Below are 17,930 nucleotides of genomic sequence, written 5' to 3'. Positions count from 1 at the left end.
CGCGAACCCCAGTGATACACGTACCCCACTCACACAGGGCCCTTTCGCATGTAAAACTTCCAGCGAACCCCAGTATTACACGTACCCCACTCGCACAGGTCCCTTTCATGTGTAAAACTTCCCGCGCACCCCAGTAATACACGTACCCCACTCGCACAGGGCCAATCGCGTGTGAAACTTCCGTGAACCCCAGTAATACACGTACCCCACTCGCACAGGGCCCTTTCGTGTGTAAAACTTCCCGCGAACCCAGTAATACACGTACCCCACTCGCACAGGGCCAATCGCATGTGAAACTTCACGCGAACCCCAGTAATACACGTACCCCACTCGCACAGGGCCCTTTCGCGTGTAAAACTTCCCACGAACCCAGTAATACACGTACCCCACTCGCACAGGGCCCTTTCGCGTGTAAAATTTCCCGTGAACCCCAATAATACACGCACCCCACTCGCACATGGCCAATCGCGTGTGAAACTTCCTGCGCACCCCAGTAATACACGTACCCCACTCGCACAGGGCCAATCGCGTGTGAAACTTCCCATGAACCCCAGTAATACACGTACCCCATTCGCACAGGTCATTTCGTGTGTAAAACTTCCCGCGAACCCAGTAATACACGTACCCCACTCGCACAGGGCCAAACGCGTGTGAAACTTCACGCGAACCCCAGTAATACACGTACCCCACTCGCACAGGTTCCTTTCGCATGTAAAACTTCCCGCGAACCCCAGTAATACACGTACCCCACTCGCACAGGGCCCTTCGTGTATGAAACTTCCCGCGCACCCCAGTAATACACATAACCCACTCGCACAGGGCCAATCACGTGTGAAACTTCCCGCAAACCCCAGTAATACACGTACCCCACTCGCACAGGGCCAATCGCATGTGAAACTTCACGCGAACCCCAGTAGTACACGTACCCCACTCGCACAGGTTCCTTTCGCATGTAAAACTTCCCGCGAACCCCAGTAATACACGTACCCCACTCGCACAGGGCCCTTCGTGTGTGAAACTTCCCGCGCACCCCAGTAATACACGTAACCCACTCGCACAGGGCCAATCACGTGTGAAACTTCCCGCGAACCCCAGTAATACACGTCCCCCACTCGCACAGGGCCCTTTCGCATGTAAAACTTCCCGCGAACCCCAGTAATACACGTACCCCACTCGCACAGGGCCCTTTCACGTGTAAAACTTCCCGCGCACCCCAGTAATACACATACCCCACTCGCACAGGGCAAATCGCGTGTGAAACTTCCCGTGAACCCCAGTAATACACGTACCCCACTCGCACAGGGCCCTTTTATGTGTAAAACTTCCTGCAAACCCCAGTTATACACGTACCCCACTCGCACATGGCCAATCACGTGTGAAACTTCACGCGAACCCCAGTAATACACGTACCCCACTTGCACAGGGCCCTTTCGCGTGTAAAACTGCCTGCGAACCCCAGTAATACACGTACCCCACTTGCACAGGGCCCTTTCGCATGTAAAACTTCCCGCGAACCGCAGTAATACACGCACCCCACTCGCACAGGGCCAATCGCGTGTGAAACTTCCCGCGCACCCCAGTAATACACATACCCCACTCGCACAGGGCCCTTCACATGTGAAATTCCCGCGCACCCCAGTAATACACATACCCCACTTGCACAGGGCCCTTTCGCGTGTAAAACTTCCCGCGAACCCCAGTAATACACGTACCCCACTCGCACAGGGCCCTTTCACGTTTAAAACTTCCCGCGCACCCCAGTAATACACGTACTTCACTAGCACAAGGCCAATCGCGTGTGAAACTTCCCGTGAACCCCAGTAATACACGTACCCCACTCGCACAGGGCCCGTTCATATGTAAAACTTCACGCGATCCCAAGTAATACACGTACCCCACTCGCACAGGGCCCTTCGCATGTGAAATTCCCGCGCACCCCAGTAATACACATACCCCACTCGCACAGGGACAATCTCGTGTGAAACTTCCCGCGAACCCCAGTAATACAAGTACCCCACTCGCACAGGGCCCTTTCGTGTGTAAAACTTCCTGCGAACCCCAGTAATACACGCACACCACTCGCACAGGGCCAATCGAGTGTGAAACTTCCCGCGCACCCCAGTAATACACATACCCCACTCGCACAGGCACAATCTCGTGTGAAAATTCCTGTGAACCCCAGTAATACACGTACCCCACTCGCACAGGGCCCTTTTGCGTGTGAAAGTTCCTGTGAACCCCAGTAATACACGTACCCCACTCGCACAGGGCCCTTTCGTGTGTATGACTTCCCGCAAACCCCAGTAATACACGTACCCCACTCGCACAGGGCCAATCGCGTGTGAAACTTCACGCGAACCCCAGTAATGCATGTACCCCACTCGCACAGGGCCCTTTCGCATGTAAAACTTCCTGCGAACCCCAGTAATACACGTACCCCACTCGCACAGGGCCCTTCCTGTGTGAAACTTCCCGCGCACTCCAGTAATACACGTACCCCACTCGCACAGGGCCAATCGTGTGTGAAACTTCCCGCAAACCCCAGTAATACACGTACCCCACTCGCACAGGGCTAATCGCGTGTTAAACTTCCCGCGAACCCCAGTAATACATGTACCCCACTCGCACAGGGCCCTTTCACGTGTAAAACGTCCCATGAATCCCAGTAATACACGAACCCCACTCGCACAGGGCCCTTCATGTGTGAAACTTCCTGCGCACCCCAGTAATACACATACCCCACTCGCACAGGGCCCTTTCGCGTGTGAAACTTCCCGTGCACCCCAGTAATATATGTACCCCACTCGCAGAGGGCCAATTGCGTTTGAAACTTCCCGCGCACCCCAGTAATATACATACCCCACTCGCACAGGACCAATCGCGTGTGAAACTTCCCGCAAACCCCAGTGATACACGTACCCCACTCACACAGGGCCCTTTCGCATGTAAAACTTCCAGCGAACCCCAGTATTACACGTACCCCACTCGCACAGGTCCCTTTCATGTGTAAAACTTCCCGCGCACCCCAGTAATACACGTACCCCATTCGCACAGGGCCAATCGCGTGTGAAACTTCCGTGAACCCCAGTAATACACGTACCCCACTCGCACAGGGCCCTTTCGTGTGTAAAACTTCCCGCGAACCCAGTAATACACGTACCCCACTCGCACAGGGCCAATCGCGTGTGAAACTTCACGCAAACCCCAGTAATACACGTACCCCACTCGCACAGGGCCCTTTCGCGTGTAAAACTTCCCACGAACCCCAGTAATACACGTACCCCACTCGCACAGGGCCCTTTCGCGTGTAAAATTTCCCGTGAACCCCAATAATACACGCACCCCACTCGCACATGGCCAATCGCGTGTGAAACTTCCTGCGCACCCCAGTAATACACGTACCCCACTCGCACAGGGCCAATCGCGTGTGAAACTTCCCATGAACCCCAGTAATACACGTACCCCATTCGCACAGGTCATTTCGTGTGTAAAACTTCCCGCGAACCCAGTAATACACGTACCCCACTCGCACAGGGCCAATCGCGTGTGAAACTTCACGCAAACCCCAGTAATACACGTACCCCACTCGCACAGGTTCCTTTCGCATGTAAAACTTCCCGCGAACCCCAGTAATACACGTACCCCACTCGCACAGGGCCCTTCGTGTATGAAACTTCCCGCGCACCCCAGTAATACACATAACCCACTCGCACAGGGCCAATCATGTGTGAAACTTCCCGCAAACCCCAGTAATACACGTACCCCACTCGCACAGGGCCAATCGCATGTGAAACTTCACGCGAACCCCAGTAGTACACGTACCCCACTCGCACAGGTTCCTTTCGCATGTAAAACTTCCCGCGAACCCCAGTAATACACGTACCCCACTCGCACAGGGCCCTTCGTGTGTGAAACTTCCCGCGCACCCCAGTAATACACGTAACCCACTCGCACAGGGCCAATCACGTGTGAAACTTCCCGCGAACCCCAGTAATACACGTCCCCCACTCGCACAGGGCCCTTTCGCATGTAAAACTTCCCGCGAACCCCAGTAATACACGTACCCCACTCGCACAGGGCCCTTTCACGTGTAAAACTTCCCGCGCACCCCAGTAATACACATACCCCACTCGCACAGGGCAAATCGCGTGTGAAACTTCCCGTGAACCCCAGTAATCCAAGTACCCCACTCGCACAGGGCCAAACGCGTGTGAAACTTCACGCGAACCCCAGTAATACACGTACCCCACTCGCACAGGTTCCTTTCGCATGTAAAACTTCCCGCGAACCCCAGTAATACACGTACCCCACTCGCACAGGGCCCTTCGTGTATGAAACTTCCCGCGCACCCCAGTAATACACATAACCCACTCGCACAGGGCCAATCACGTGTGAAACTTCCCGCAAACCCCAGTAATACACGTACCCCACTCGCACAGGGCCAATCGCATGTGAAACTTCACGCGAACCCCAGTAGTACACGTACCCCACTCGCACAGGTTCCTTTCGCATGTAAAACTTCCCGCGAACCCCAGTAATACACGTACCCCACTCGCACAGGGCCCTTCGTGTGTGAAACTTCCCGCGCACCCCAGTAATACACGTAACCCACTCGCACAGGGCCAATCACGTGTGAAACTTCCCGCGAACCCCAGTAATAAACGTCCCCCACTCGCACAGGGCCCTTTCGCATGTAAAACTTCCCGCGAACCCCAGTAATACACGTACCCCACTCGCACAGGGCCCTTTCACGTGTAAAACTTCCCGCGCACCCCAGTAATACACATATACCACTCGCACAGGGCAAATCGCGTGTGAAACTTCCCGTGAACCCCAGTAATACACGTACCCCACTCGCACAGGGCCCTTTTATGTGTAAAACTTCCTGCAAACCCCAGTTATACACGTACCCCACTCGCACATGGCCAATCACGTGTGAAACTTCACGCGAACCCCAGTAATACACGTACCCCACTTGCACAGGGCCCTTTCGCGTGTAAAACTGCCTGCGAACCCCAGTAATACACGTACCCCACTTGCACAGGGCCCTTTCGCATGTAAAACTTCCCGCGAACCGCAGTAATACACGCACCCCACTCGCACAGGGCCAATCGCGTGCGAAACTTCCCGCGCACCCCAGTAATACACATACCCCACTCGCACAGGGCCCTTCGCATGTGAAATTCCCGCGCACCCCAGTAATACACATACCCCACTTGCACAGGGCCCTTTCGCGTGTAAAACTTCCCGCGAACCCCAGTAATACACGTACCCCACTCGCACAGGGCCCTTTCACGTTTAAAACTTCCCGCGCACCCCAGTAATACACGTACTTCACTAGCACAAGGCCAATCGCGTGTGAAACTTCCCGTGAACCCCAGTAATACACGTACCCCACTCGCACAGGGCCCGTTCATATGTAAAACTTCACGCGATCCCAAGTAATACACGTACCCCACTCGCACAGGGCCCTTTCACATGTAAAACTTCCCGCAAACCCCAGTAATACACGTACCCCACTCGCACAGAGCCCTTTGTGTGTGAAACTTCCCGCGCACCCCAGTAATCCAAGTACCCCACTCGCACAGGGCTAATCGCGTGTGAAACTTCCCGCGAACCCCAGTAATACACGTACCCCACTCGCACAGGGCCCTTTCGCGTGTAAAATTTCCAGTGAACCCCAGTAATACACGTACCCCACTCGCACAGGGCCCTTCGCATGTGAAATTCCCGCGCACCCCAGTAATACACATACCCCACTCGCACAGGGACAATCTCGTGTGAAACTTCCCGCGAACCCCAGTAATACAAGTACCCCACTCGCACAGGGCCCTTTCGTGTGTAAAACTTCCTGCGAACCCCAGTAATACACGCACACCACTCGCACAGGGCCAATCGAGTGTGAAACTTCCCGCGCACCCCAGTAATACACATACCCCACTCGCACAGGCACAATCTCGTGTGAAAATTCCTGTGAACCCCAGTAATACACGTACCCCACTCGCACAGGGCCCTTTCGCGTGTGAAAGTTCCTGTGAACCCCAGTAATACACGTACCCCACTCGCACAGGGCCCTTTCGTGTGTATGACTTCCCGCAAACCCCAGTAATACACGTACCCCACTCGCACAGGGCCAATCGCGTGTGAAACTTCACGCGAACCCCAGTAATGCACGTACCCCACTCGCACAGGGCCCTTTCGCATGTAAAACTTCCTGCGAACCCCAGTAATACACGTACCCCACTCGCACAGGGCCCTTCCTGTGTGAAACTTCCCGCGCACTCCAGTAATACACGTACCCCACTCGCACAGGGCCAATCGTGTGTGAAACTTCCCGCAAACCCCAGTAATACACGTACCCCACTCGCACAGGGCTAATCGCGTGTTAAACTTCCCGCGAACCCCAGTAATACATGTACCCCACTCGCACAGGGCCCTTTCACGTGTAAAACGTCCCATGAATCCCAGTAATACACGAACCCCACTCGCACAGGGCCCTTCATGTGTGAAACTTCCTGCGCACCCCAGTAATACACATACCCCACTCGCACAGGGCCCTTTCGCGTGTGAAACTTCCCGTGCACCCCAGTAATATATGTACCCCACTCGCAGAGGGCCAATCGCGTTTGAAACTTCCCGCGCACCCCAGTAATATACATACCCCACTCGCACAGGACCAATCGCGTGTGAAACTTCCCGCGAACCCCAGTGATACACGTACCCCACTCACACAGGGCACTTTCGCATGTAAAACTTCCAGCGAACCCCAGTATTACACGTACCCCACTCGCACAGGTCCCTTTCATGTGTAAAACTTCCCGCGCACCCCAGTAATACACGTACCCCACTCGCACAGGGCCAATCGCGTGTGAAACTTCCGTGAACCCCAGTAATACACGTACACCACTCGCACAGGGCCCTTTCGTGTGTAAAACTTCCCGCGAACCCAGTAATACACGTACCCCACTCGCACAGGGCCAATCGCGTGTGAAACTTCACGCGAACCCCAGTAATACACGTACCCCACTCGCACAGGGCCCTTTCGCGTGTAAAACTTCCCACGAACCCAGGTAATACACGTACCCCACTCGCACAGGGCCCTTTCGCGTGTAAAATTTCCTGTGAACCCCAATAATACACGCACCCCACTCGCACATGGCCAATCGCGTGTGAAACTTCCTGCGCACCCCAGTAATACACGTACCCCACTCGCACAGGGCCAATCGCGTGTGAAACTTCCCATGAACCCCAGTAATACACGTACCCCATTCGCACAGGTCATTTCGTGTGTAAAACTTCCCGCGAACCCAGTAATACACGTACCCCACTCGCACAGGGCCAATCGCGTGTGAAACTTCACGCAAACCCCAGTAATACACGTACCCCACTCGCACAGGTTCCTTTCGCATGTAAAACTTCCCGCGAACCCCAGTAATACACGTACCCCACTCGCACAGGGCCCTTCGTGTATGAAACTTCCCGCGCACCCCAGTAATACACATAACCCACTCGCACAGGGCCAATCACGTGTGAAACTTCCCGCAAACCCCAGTAATACACGTACCCCACTCGCACAGGGCCAATCGCATGTGAAACTTCACGCGAACCCCAGTAGTACACGTACCCCACTCGCACAGGTTCCTTTCGCATGTAAAACTTCCCGCGAACCCCAGTAATACACGTACCCCACTCGCACAGGGCCCTTCGTGTGTGAAACTTCCCGCGCACCCCAGTAATACACGTAACCCACTCGCACAGGGCCAATCACGTGTGAAACTTCCCGCGAACCCCAGTAATACACGTCCCCCACTCGCACAGGGCCCTTTCGCATGTAAAACTTCCCGCGAACCCCAGTAATACACGTACCCCACTCGCACAGGGCCCTTTCACGTGTAAAACTTCCCGCGCACCCCAGTAATACACATACCCCATTCGCACAGGGCAAATCGCGTGTGAAACTTCCCGTGAACCCCAGTAATACACGTACCCCACTCGCACAGGGCCCTTTTATGTGTAAAACTTCCTGCAAACCCCAGTTATACACGTACCCCACTCGCACATGGCCAATCACGTGTGAAACTTCACGCGAACCCCAGTAATACACGTACCCCACTTGCACAGGGCCCTTTCGCGTGTAAAACTGCCTGCGAACCCCAGTAATACACGTACCCCACTTGCACAGGGCCCTTTCGCATGTAAAACTTCCCGCGAACCGCAGTAATACACGCACCCCACTCGCACAGGGCCAATCGCGTGTGAAACTTCCCGCGCACCCCAGTAATACACATACCCCACTCGCACAGGGCCAATCGCGTGTGAAACTTCCCACGAACCCCAGTAATACACGTACCCCACTCGCACAGGGCCCTTTCGCGTGTAAAACTTCCTGCGAACCCCATTAATACACGAACCCCACTCGCACAGGGCCCTTTCGCGTGTGAAACTTCCCATGAACCCCTGTAATACAAGTACCCCACTCGCACAGGGCATTTCATGTGTAAAACTTCCCGCGAACCCAGTAATACACGTACCCCACTCGCACAGGGCCAATCGCGTGTGAAACTTCACGCAAACCCCAGTAATACACGTGCCCCACTCGCACAGGTTCCTTTCACATGTAAAACGTCCGCGAACCCCAGTAATACAAGTACCCCACTCGCACAGGGCCCTTCGTGTGTGAAACTTCCCGCGCACCCCAGTAATGCACATAACCCACTCGCACAGGGCCAATCGCATGTGAAACTTCCCACGAACCCCAGTAATACACGTACCCCACACGCACAGGGCCCTTTCGCGTGTAAAACTTCCTGCGAACCCCATTAATACATGAACCCCACTCGCACAGGGCCCTTCGAGTGTGAAACTTCCCGCGCACTCCAGTAATACACATACCCCACTCGCACAGGGCCAATCGCGTGTGAAACTTCCCGCGAACCCCAGTGATACACATACCCCACTTGCACAGGGCCCTTTCGCGTGTAAAACTTCCCACGAACCCCAGTAATACACGTACCCCACTCGCACAGGGCCCTTTTCACGTGTAAAACTACCCGCGCACCCCAGTAATACACGTACTTCACTAGCACAAGGCCAATCGTGTGTGAAACTTCCCGTGAACCCCAGCAATACATGTACCCCACTCGCACAGGGCCCGTTCGTGTGTAAAACTTCAGGCGAACCCCAGTAATACACGTACCCCACTTGCACAGGGCCCGTTCATGTGTAAAACTTCACGCGAACCCCAGTAATACACATACCCCACTCGCACAGGGCCCTTTCACCTGTAAAACTTACCGCAAACCCCAGTAATACACGTACCCCACTCGCACAGGGCCCTTTGTGTGTGAAACTTCCCGCGCACCCCAGTAATCCAAGTACCCCACTCGCACAGGGCCAATCGAGTGTGAAACTTCCCGCGAACCCCAGTAATACACGTACCCCACTCGCACAGGCACAATCTCGTGTGAAACTTCCCGCGAACCCCAGTAATACATGTACCCCACTCGCACAGGGCCCTTTCGTGTGTAAAACTTCCTGCGAACCCTAGTAATACACGCACCCCACTCGCACAGGGCCAATCGAGTGTGAAACTTCCCGCGCACCCCAGTAATACACATACCCCTCTCGCACAGGCACAATCTCGTGTGAAACTTCCTGTGAACCCCAGTAATACACGTACCCCACTCGCACAGGGGCCTTTCGCGTGTGAAAGTTCCTGTGAACCCCAGTAATACACGTACCCCACTCGCACAGGGCCCTTTCGTGTGTATAACTTCCCGCAAACCCCAGTAATACACGTACCCCACTCGCACAGGGCCAATCGCGTGTGAAACTTCACGCGAACCCCAGTAATGCACGTACCCCACTCGCACAGGGCCCTTTCGCATGTAAAACTTCCTGCGAACCCCAGTAATACACGTACCCCACTCGCACAGGGCCCTTCCTGTGTGAAACTTCCCGCGCACCCCAGTAATACACGTACCCCACTCGCACAGGGCCAATCGTGTGTGAAACTTCCCGCAAACCCCAGTAATACACATACCCCACTCGCACAGGGCCAATCGCGTGTTAAACTTCCCGCGAACCCCAGTAATACATGTACCCCACTCGCACAGGGCCCTTTCACGTGTAAAACATCCCACGAATCCCAGTAATACACGAACCCCACTCGCACAGGGCCCTTCATGTGTGAAACTTCCTGCGCACCCCACTAATACACATACCCCACTCGCACAGGGCCAATCGCGTGTGAAACTTCCCGTGCACCCCAGTAATATATGTACCCCACTCGCAGAGGGCCAATCGCGTGTGAAACTTCCCGCGCACCCCAGTAATATACATACCCCACTCGCACAGGACCAATCGCGTGTGAAACATCCCGCGAACCCCAGTGATACACGTACCCCACTCGCACAGGGCCCTTTCGCATGTAAAACTTCCCACGAACCCCAGTAATACACGTACCCCACTCGCACAGGTCCCTTTCATGTGTAAAACTTCCCGCGCACCACAGTAATACACGTACCCCACTCGCACAGGGCCAATCGCGTGTGAAACTTCTGCGAACCCCAGTTATACACTTACCCCACTCGCACATGGCCAATCACGTGTGAAACTTCACGCGAACCCCAGTAATACACGTACTCCACTCGCACAGGGCCCTTTCGCGTGTAAAACTTCCCACGAACCCCAGTAATACACGTACCCCACTCGCACAGGGCTCTTCGTGTGTGAAACTTCCCGCGCACCCCAGGAATACACGTACCCCACTCGCACAGGGGGCTTTCGCGTGTATAATTTCCCGTGAACCCCAGTAATACACGCACCCCACTCGCACAGGGCCAATCGCGTGTGAAACTTCCTGCGCACCCCAGTAATACACGTACCCCACTCGCACAGGGCCAATCGAGTGTGAAACTTCCCATGAAACCCAGTAATACACGTACCCCATTCGCACAGGTCATTTCGTGTGTAAAACTTCCCGCGAACCCAGTAATACACGTACCCCACTCGCACAGGGCCAATCTCATGTTAAACTTCCTGCGCACCCCAGTAATACACATACCCCACTCGCACAGGGCCAATCGCGTGTGAAACTTCCCGTGCACCTCAGTAATATATGTACCCCACTCGCAGAGGGCCAATCGCGTGTGAAACTTCCTGCGCACCCCAGTAATATACATACCCCACTCGCACAGGACCAATCGCGTGTGAAACATCCCGCGAACCCCAGTGATACACGTACCCCACTCACACAGGGCCCTTTCGCATGTAAAACTTCCCGCGAACCCCAGTAATACACGTACCCCACTCGCACAGGTCCCTTTCATGTGTAAAACTTCCCGCGCACCACAGTAATACACGTACTCCACTCGCACAGGGCCCTTTCGCGTGTACAACTTCCCACGAACCCCAGTAATACACGTACCCCACTTGCACAGGGCCCTTTCGCGTGTAAAACTGCCTGCGAACCCCAGTAATACACGTACCCCACTTGCACAGGGCCCTTTCGCATGTAAAACTTCCCGCGAACCGCAGTAATACAAGCACCCCACTCGCACAGGGCCAATCGCGTGTGAAACTTCCCGCGCACCCCAGTAATACACATACCCCACTCGCACAGGGCCAATCGCGTGTGAAACTTCCCACGAACCCCAGTAATACACATACCCCACTCGCACAGGGCCCTTTCGCGTGTAAAACTTCCTGCGAACCCCATTAATACACGTACCCCACTCGCACAGGGCCCTTTCGCGTGTGAAACTTCCCATGAACCCCTGTAATACACGTACCCCACTGGCACAGGGCATTTCATGTGTAAAACTTCCCGCGAACCCAGTAATACACGTACCCCACTCGCACAGGGCCAATCGCGTGTGAAACTTCACGCAAACCCCAGTAATACACGTACCCCACTCGCACAGGTTCCTTTCACATGTAAAACTTCCCGCGAACCCCAGTAATACATGTACCCCACTCGCACAGGGCCCTTCGTGTGTGAAACTTCCCGCGCACCCCAGTAATGCACGTAACCCACTCGCACAGGGCCAATCGCGTGTGAAACTTCACGCGAACCCCAGTAATACACGTACCCCACTCGCACAGGTCCCTTTCATGTGTAAAACTTCCCGCGCACCACAGTAATACACGTACCCCACTCGCACAGGGCCAATCGCGTGTGAAACTTCTGCGAACCCCAGTTATACACTTACCCCACTCGCACATGGCCAATCACGTGTGAAACTTCACGCGAACCCCAGTAATACACGTACTCCACTCACACAGGGCCCTTTCGCGTGTAAAACTTCCCACGAACCCCAGTAATACACGTACCCCACTCGCACAGGGCCCTTCGTGTGTGAAACTTCCCGCGCACCCCAGTAATACACGTACCCCACTCACACAGGGCCCTTTCGCGTGTATAATTTCCCATGAACCCCAGTAATACACGCACCCCACTCGCACAGGGCCAATCGCGTGTGAAACTTCCTGCGCACCCCAGTAATACACGTACCCCACTCGCACAGGGCCCTTTCGCGTGTATAATTTCCCGTGAACCCCAGTAATACACGCACCCCACTCGCACAGGGCCAATCGCGTGTGAAACTTCCCATGAAACCCAGTAATACACGTACCCCATTCGCACAGGTCATTTCGTGTGTAAAACTTCCCGCGAACCCAGTAATACACGTACCCCACTCGCACAGGGCCAATCGCATGTTAAACTTCCTGCGCACCCCAGTAATACACATACCCCACTCGCACAGGGCCAATCGCGTGTGAAACTTCCCGTGCACCCCAGTAATATATGTACCCCACTCGCAGAGGGCCAATCGCGTGTGAAACTTCCCGCGCACCCCAGTAATATACATACCCCACTCGCACAGGACCAATCGCGTGTGAAACATCCCGCGAACCCCAGTGATACACGTACCCCACTCACACAGGGCCCTTTCGCATGTAAAACTTCCCGCGAACCCCAGTAATACACGTACCCCACTCGCACAGGTCCCTTTCATGTGTAAAACTTCCCGCGCACCACAGTAATACACGTACTCCACTCGCACAGGGCCCTTTCGCGTGTAAAACTTCCCACGAACCCCAGTAATACACGTACCCCACTTGCACAGGGCCCTTTCGCGTGTAAAACTGCCTGCGAACCCGAGTAATACACGTACCCCACTTGCACAGGGCCCTTTCGCATGTAAAACTTCCCGCGAACCGCAGTAATACACGCACCCCACTCGCACAGGGCCAATCGCGTGTGAAACTTCCCACGCACCCCAGTAATACACATACCCCACTCGCACAGGGACAATCGCGTGTGAAACTTCCCACGAACCCCAGTAATACACGTACCCGACTCGCACAGGGCGCTTTCGCGTGTAAAACGTCCTGCGAACCCCATTAATACACGAACCCCACTCGCACAGGGCCCTTTCGCGTGTGAAACTTCCCATGAACCCCTGTAATACACGTACCCCACTCGCACAGGGCATTTCATGTGTAAAACTTCCCGCGAACCCAGTAATACACGTACCCCACTCGCACAGGGCCAATCGCGTGTGAAACTTCACGCGAAACCCAGTAATACACGTACCCCACTCGCACAGGTTCCTTTCACATGTAAAACTTCCCGCGAACCCCAGTAATACATGTACCCCACTCGCACAGGGCCCTTCGTGTGTAAAACTTCCCGCGCACCACAGTAATACACGTACCCCACTCGCACAGGGCCAATCGCGTGTGAAACTTCTGCGAACCCCAGTTATACACTTACCCCACTCGCACATGGCCAATCACGTGTGAAACTTCACGCGAACCCCAGTAATACACGTACTCCACTCGCACAGGGCCCTTTCGCGTGTAAAACTTCCCACGAACCCCAGTAATACACGTACCCCACTCGCACAGGGCCCTTCGTGTGTGAAACTTCCCGCGCACCCCAGTAATACACGTACCCCACTCACACAGGGCCCTTTCGCGTGTATAATTTCCCGTGAACCCCAGTAATACACGCACCCCACTCGCACAGGGCCAATCGCGTGTGAAACTTCCTGCGCACCCCAGTAATACACGTACCCCACTCGCACAGGGCCAATCGCGTGTGAAACTTCCCATGAAACCCAGTAATACACGTACCCCATTCGCACAGGTCATTTCGTGTGTAAAACTTCCCGCGAACCCAGTAATACACGTACCCCACTCGCACAGGGCCAATCGCATGTTAAACTTCCTGCGCACCCCAGTAATACACATACCCCACTCGCACAGGGCCAATCGCGTGTGAAACTTCCCGTGCACCCCAGTAATATATGTACCCCACTCGCAGAGGGCCAATCGCGTGTGAAACTTCCCGCGCACCCCAGTAATATACATACCCCACTCGCACAGGACCAATCGCGTGTGAAACATCCCGCGAACCCCAGTGATACACGTACCCCACTCACACAGGGCCCTTTCGCATGTAAAACTTCCCGCGAACCCCAGTAATACACGTACCCCACTCGCACAGGTCCCTTTCATGTGTAAAACTTCCCGCGCACCACAGTAATACACGTACTCCACTCGCACAGGGCCCTTTCGCGTGTAAAACTTCCCACGAACCCCAGTAATACACGTACCCCACTTGCACAGGGCCCTTTCGCGTGTAAAACTGCCTGCGAACCCCAGTAATACACGTACCCCACTTGCACAGGGCCCTTTCGCATGTAAAACTTCCCGCGAACCGCAGTAATACACGCACCCCACTCGCACAGGGCCAATCGCGTGTGAAACTTCCCACGCACCCCAGTAATACACATACCCCACTCGCACAGGGCCAATCGCGTGTGAAACTTCCCACGAACCCCAGTAATACACGTACCCGACTCGCACAGGGCGCTTTCGCGTGTAAAACTTCCTGCGAACCCCATTAATACACGAACCCCACTCGCACAGGGCCCTTTCGCGTGTGAAACTTCCCATGAACCCCTGTAATACACGTACCCCACTCGCACAGGGCATTTCATGTGTAAAACTTCCCGCGAACCCAGTAATACACGTACCCCACTCGCACAGGGCCAATCGCGTGTGAAACTTCACGCGAAACCCAGTAATACACGTACCCCACTCGCACAGGTTCCTTTCACATGTAAAACTTCCCGCGAACCCCAGTAATACATGTACCCCACTCGCACAGGGCCCTTCGTGTGTGAAACTTCCCGCGCACCCCAGTAATGCACGTAACCCACTCGCACAGGGCCAATCGCGTGTGAAACTTCCCATGAACCCCAGTAATACACGTACCCCACTCGCACAGGGCCCTTTCGCGTGTAAAACTTCCTTCGAACCCCATTAATACACGAACCCCACTCTCACAGGGCCCTTCGAGTGTGAAACTTCCCGCGCACCCCAGTAATACACATACCCCACTCGCACAGGGCCAATCGCGTGTGAAACTTCCCGCGAACCCCAGTGATACACATACCCCACTTGCACAGGGCCCTTTCGCGTGTAAAACTTCCCGCGAACCCCAGTAATACACGTACCCCACTCGCACAGGGCCCTTTTCACGTGTAAAACTTCCCGCGCACCCCAGTAATACACGTACTTCACTAGCACAAAGCCAATCGCGTGTGAAACTTCCCGTGAACCCCAGCAATACATGTACCCCACTCGCACAGGGCCCGTTCGTGTGTAAAACTTCACGCGAACCCCAGTAATACACGTACCCCACTTGCACAGGGCCCGTTCATGTGTAAAACTTCACGCGAACCCCAGTAATACACGTACCCCACTCGCACAGGGCCCTTTCACGTGTAAAACTTACCGCAAACCCCAGTAATACACGTACCCCACTCGCACAGGGCCCTTTGTGTGTGAAACTTCCCGCGCACCCCAGTAATCCAAGTACCTCACTCGCACAGGGCCAATCGCGTGTGAAACTTCCCGCGAACCCCAGTAATACACATACCCCACTCGCACAGGGCCCTTTCTCGTGTGAAACTTCCCGCGAACCCCAGTAATACATGTACCCCACTCGCACAGGGCCCTTTCGTGTGTAAAACTTCCTGCGAACCCCAGTAATACACGCACCCCACTCGCACAGGGCCAATCGAGTGTGAAACTTCCCGCGCACCCCAGTAATACACATACCCCTCTCGCACAGGCACAATCTCGTGTGAAACTTCCTGTGAACCCCAGTAATACACGTACCCCACTCGCACAGGGGCCTTTCGCGTGTGAAAGTTCCTGTGAACCCCAGTAATACACGTACCCCACTCGCACAGGGCCCTTTCATGTGTATAACTTCCCGCAAACCCCAGTAATACACGTACCCCACTCGCACAGGGCCAATCGCGAGTGAAACTTCACGTGAACCCCAGTAATGCACGTACCCCACTCGCACAGGGCCCTTTCGCATGTAAAACTTCCTGCGAACCCCAGTAATACACGTACCCCACTCGCACAGGGCCCTTCCTGTGTGAAACTTCCCGCGCACTCCAGTAATACACGTACCCCACTCGCACAGGGCCAATCGTGTGTGAAACTTCCCGCAAACCCCAGTAATACACGTACCCCACTCGCACAGGGCCAATCGCGTGTTAAACTTCCCGCGAACCCCAGTAATACATGTACCCCACTCGCACAGGGCCCTTTCACGTGTAAAACATCCCACGAATCCCAGTAATACACGAACCCCACTCGCACAGGGCCCTTCATGTGTGAAACTTCCTGCGCACCCCACTAATACACATACCCCACTCGCACAGGGCCAATCGCGTGTGAAACTTCCAGTGCACCCCAGTAATATATGTACCCACTCGCAGAGGGCCAATCGCGTGTGAAACTTCCCGCGCACCCCAGTAATATACATACACCACTCGCACAGGACCAATCGCGTGTGAAACATCCCGCGAACCCCAGTGATACACGTACCCCACTCGCACAGGGCCCTTTCGCATGTAAAACTTCCCGCGAACCCCAGTAATACACGTACCCCACTCGCACAGGTCCCTTTCATGTGTAAAACTTCCCGCGCACCACAGTAATACACGTACCCCACTCGCACAGGGCCAATCGCGTGTGAAACTTCTGCGAACCCCAGTTATACACTTACCCCACTCGCACATGGCCAATCACGTGTGAAACTTCACGCGAACCCCAGTAATACACGTACTCCACTCGCACAGGGCCCTTTCGCGTGTAAAACTTCCCACGAACCCCAGTAATACACGTACCCCACTCGCACAGGGCCCTTCGTGTGTGAAACTTCCCGCGCACCCCAGTAATACACGTACCCCACTCGCACAGGGCCCTTTCGCGTGTATAATTTCCCGTGAACCCCAGTAATACACGCACCCCACTCGCACAGGGCCAATCGCGTGTGAAACTTCCTGCGCACCCCAGTAATACACGTACCCCACTCGCACAGGGCCAATCGCGTGTGAAACTTCCCATGAAACCCAGTAATACACATACCCCACTCGCACAGGGCCAATCGCGTGTGAAACTTCCCGTGCACCCCAGTAATATATGTACCCCACTCGCAGAGGGCCAATCGCGTGTGAAACTTCCCGCGCACCCCAGTAATATACATACCCCACTCGCACAGGACCAATCGCGTGTGAAACATCCCGCGAACCCCAGTGATACACTTACCCCACTCGCACATGGCCAATCACGTGTGAAACTTCACGCGAACCCCAGTAATACACGTACTCCACTCTCACAGGGCCCTTTCGCGTGTAAAACTTCCCACGAACCCCAGTAATACACGTACCCCACTCGCACAGGGCCCTTCGTGTGTGAAACTTCCCGCGCACCCCAGTAATACACGTACCCCACTCGCACAGGGCCCTTTCGCGTGTATAATATCCCGTGAACCCCAGTAATACACGCACCCCACTCGCACAGGGCCAATCGCGTGTGAAACTTCCTGCGCACCC

This window comes from Ambystoma mexicanum, chromosome 4q, assembly GCF_040938575.1.
Source record: "Ambystoma mexicanum isolate Mex_15411 chromosome 4q, UKY_AmexF1_1, whole genome shotgun sequence".
In the NCBI taxonomy this organism is placed as follows: Eukaryota; Metazoa; Chordata; class Amphibia; order Caudata; family Ambystomatidae; genus Ambystoma; species Ambystoma mexicanum.
The sequence above is the reverse complement of the archived record's forward strand: the minus strand, read 5'-3'. Positions refer to the sequence as shown.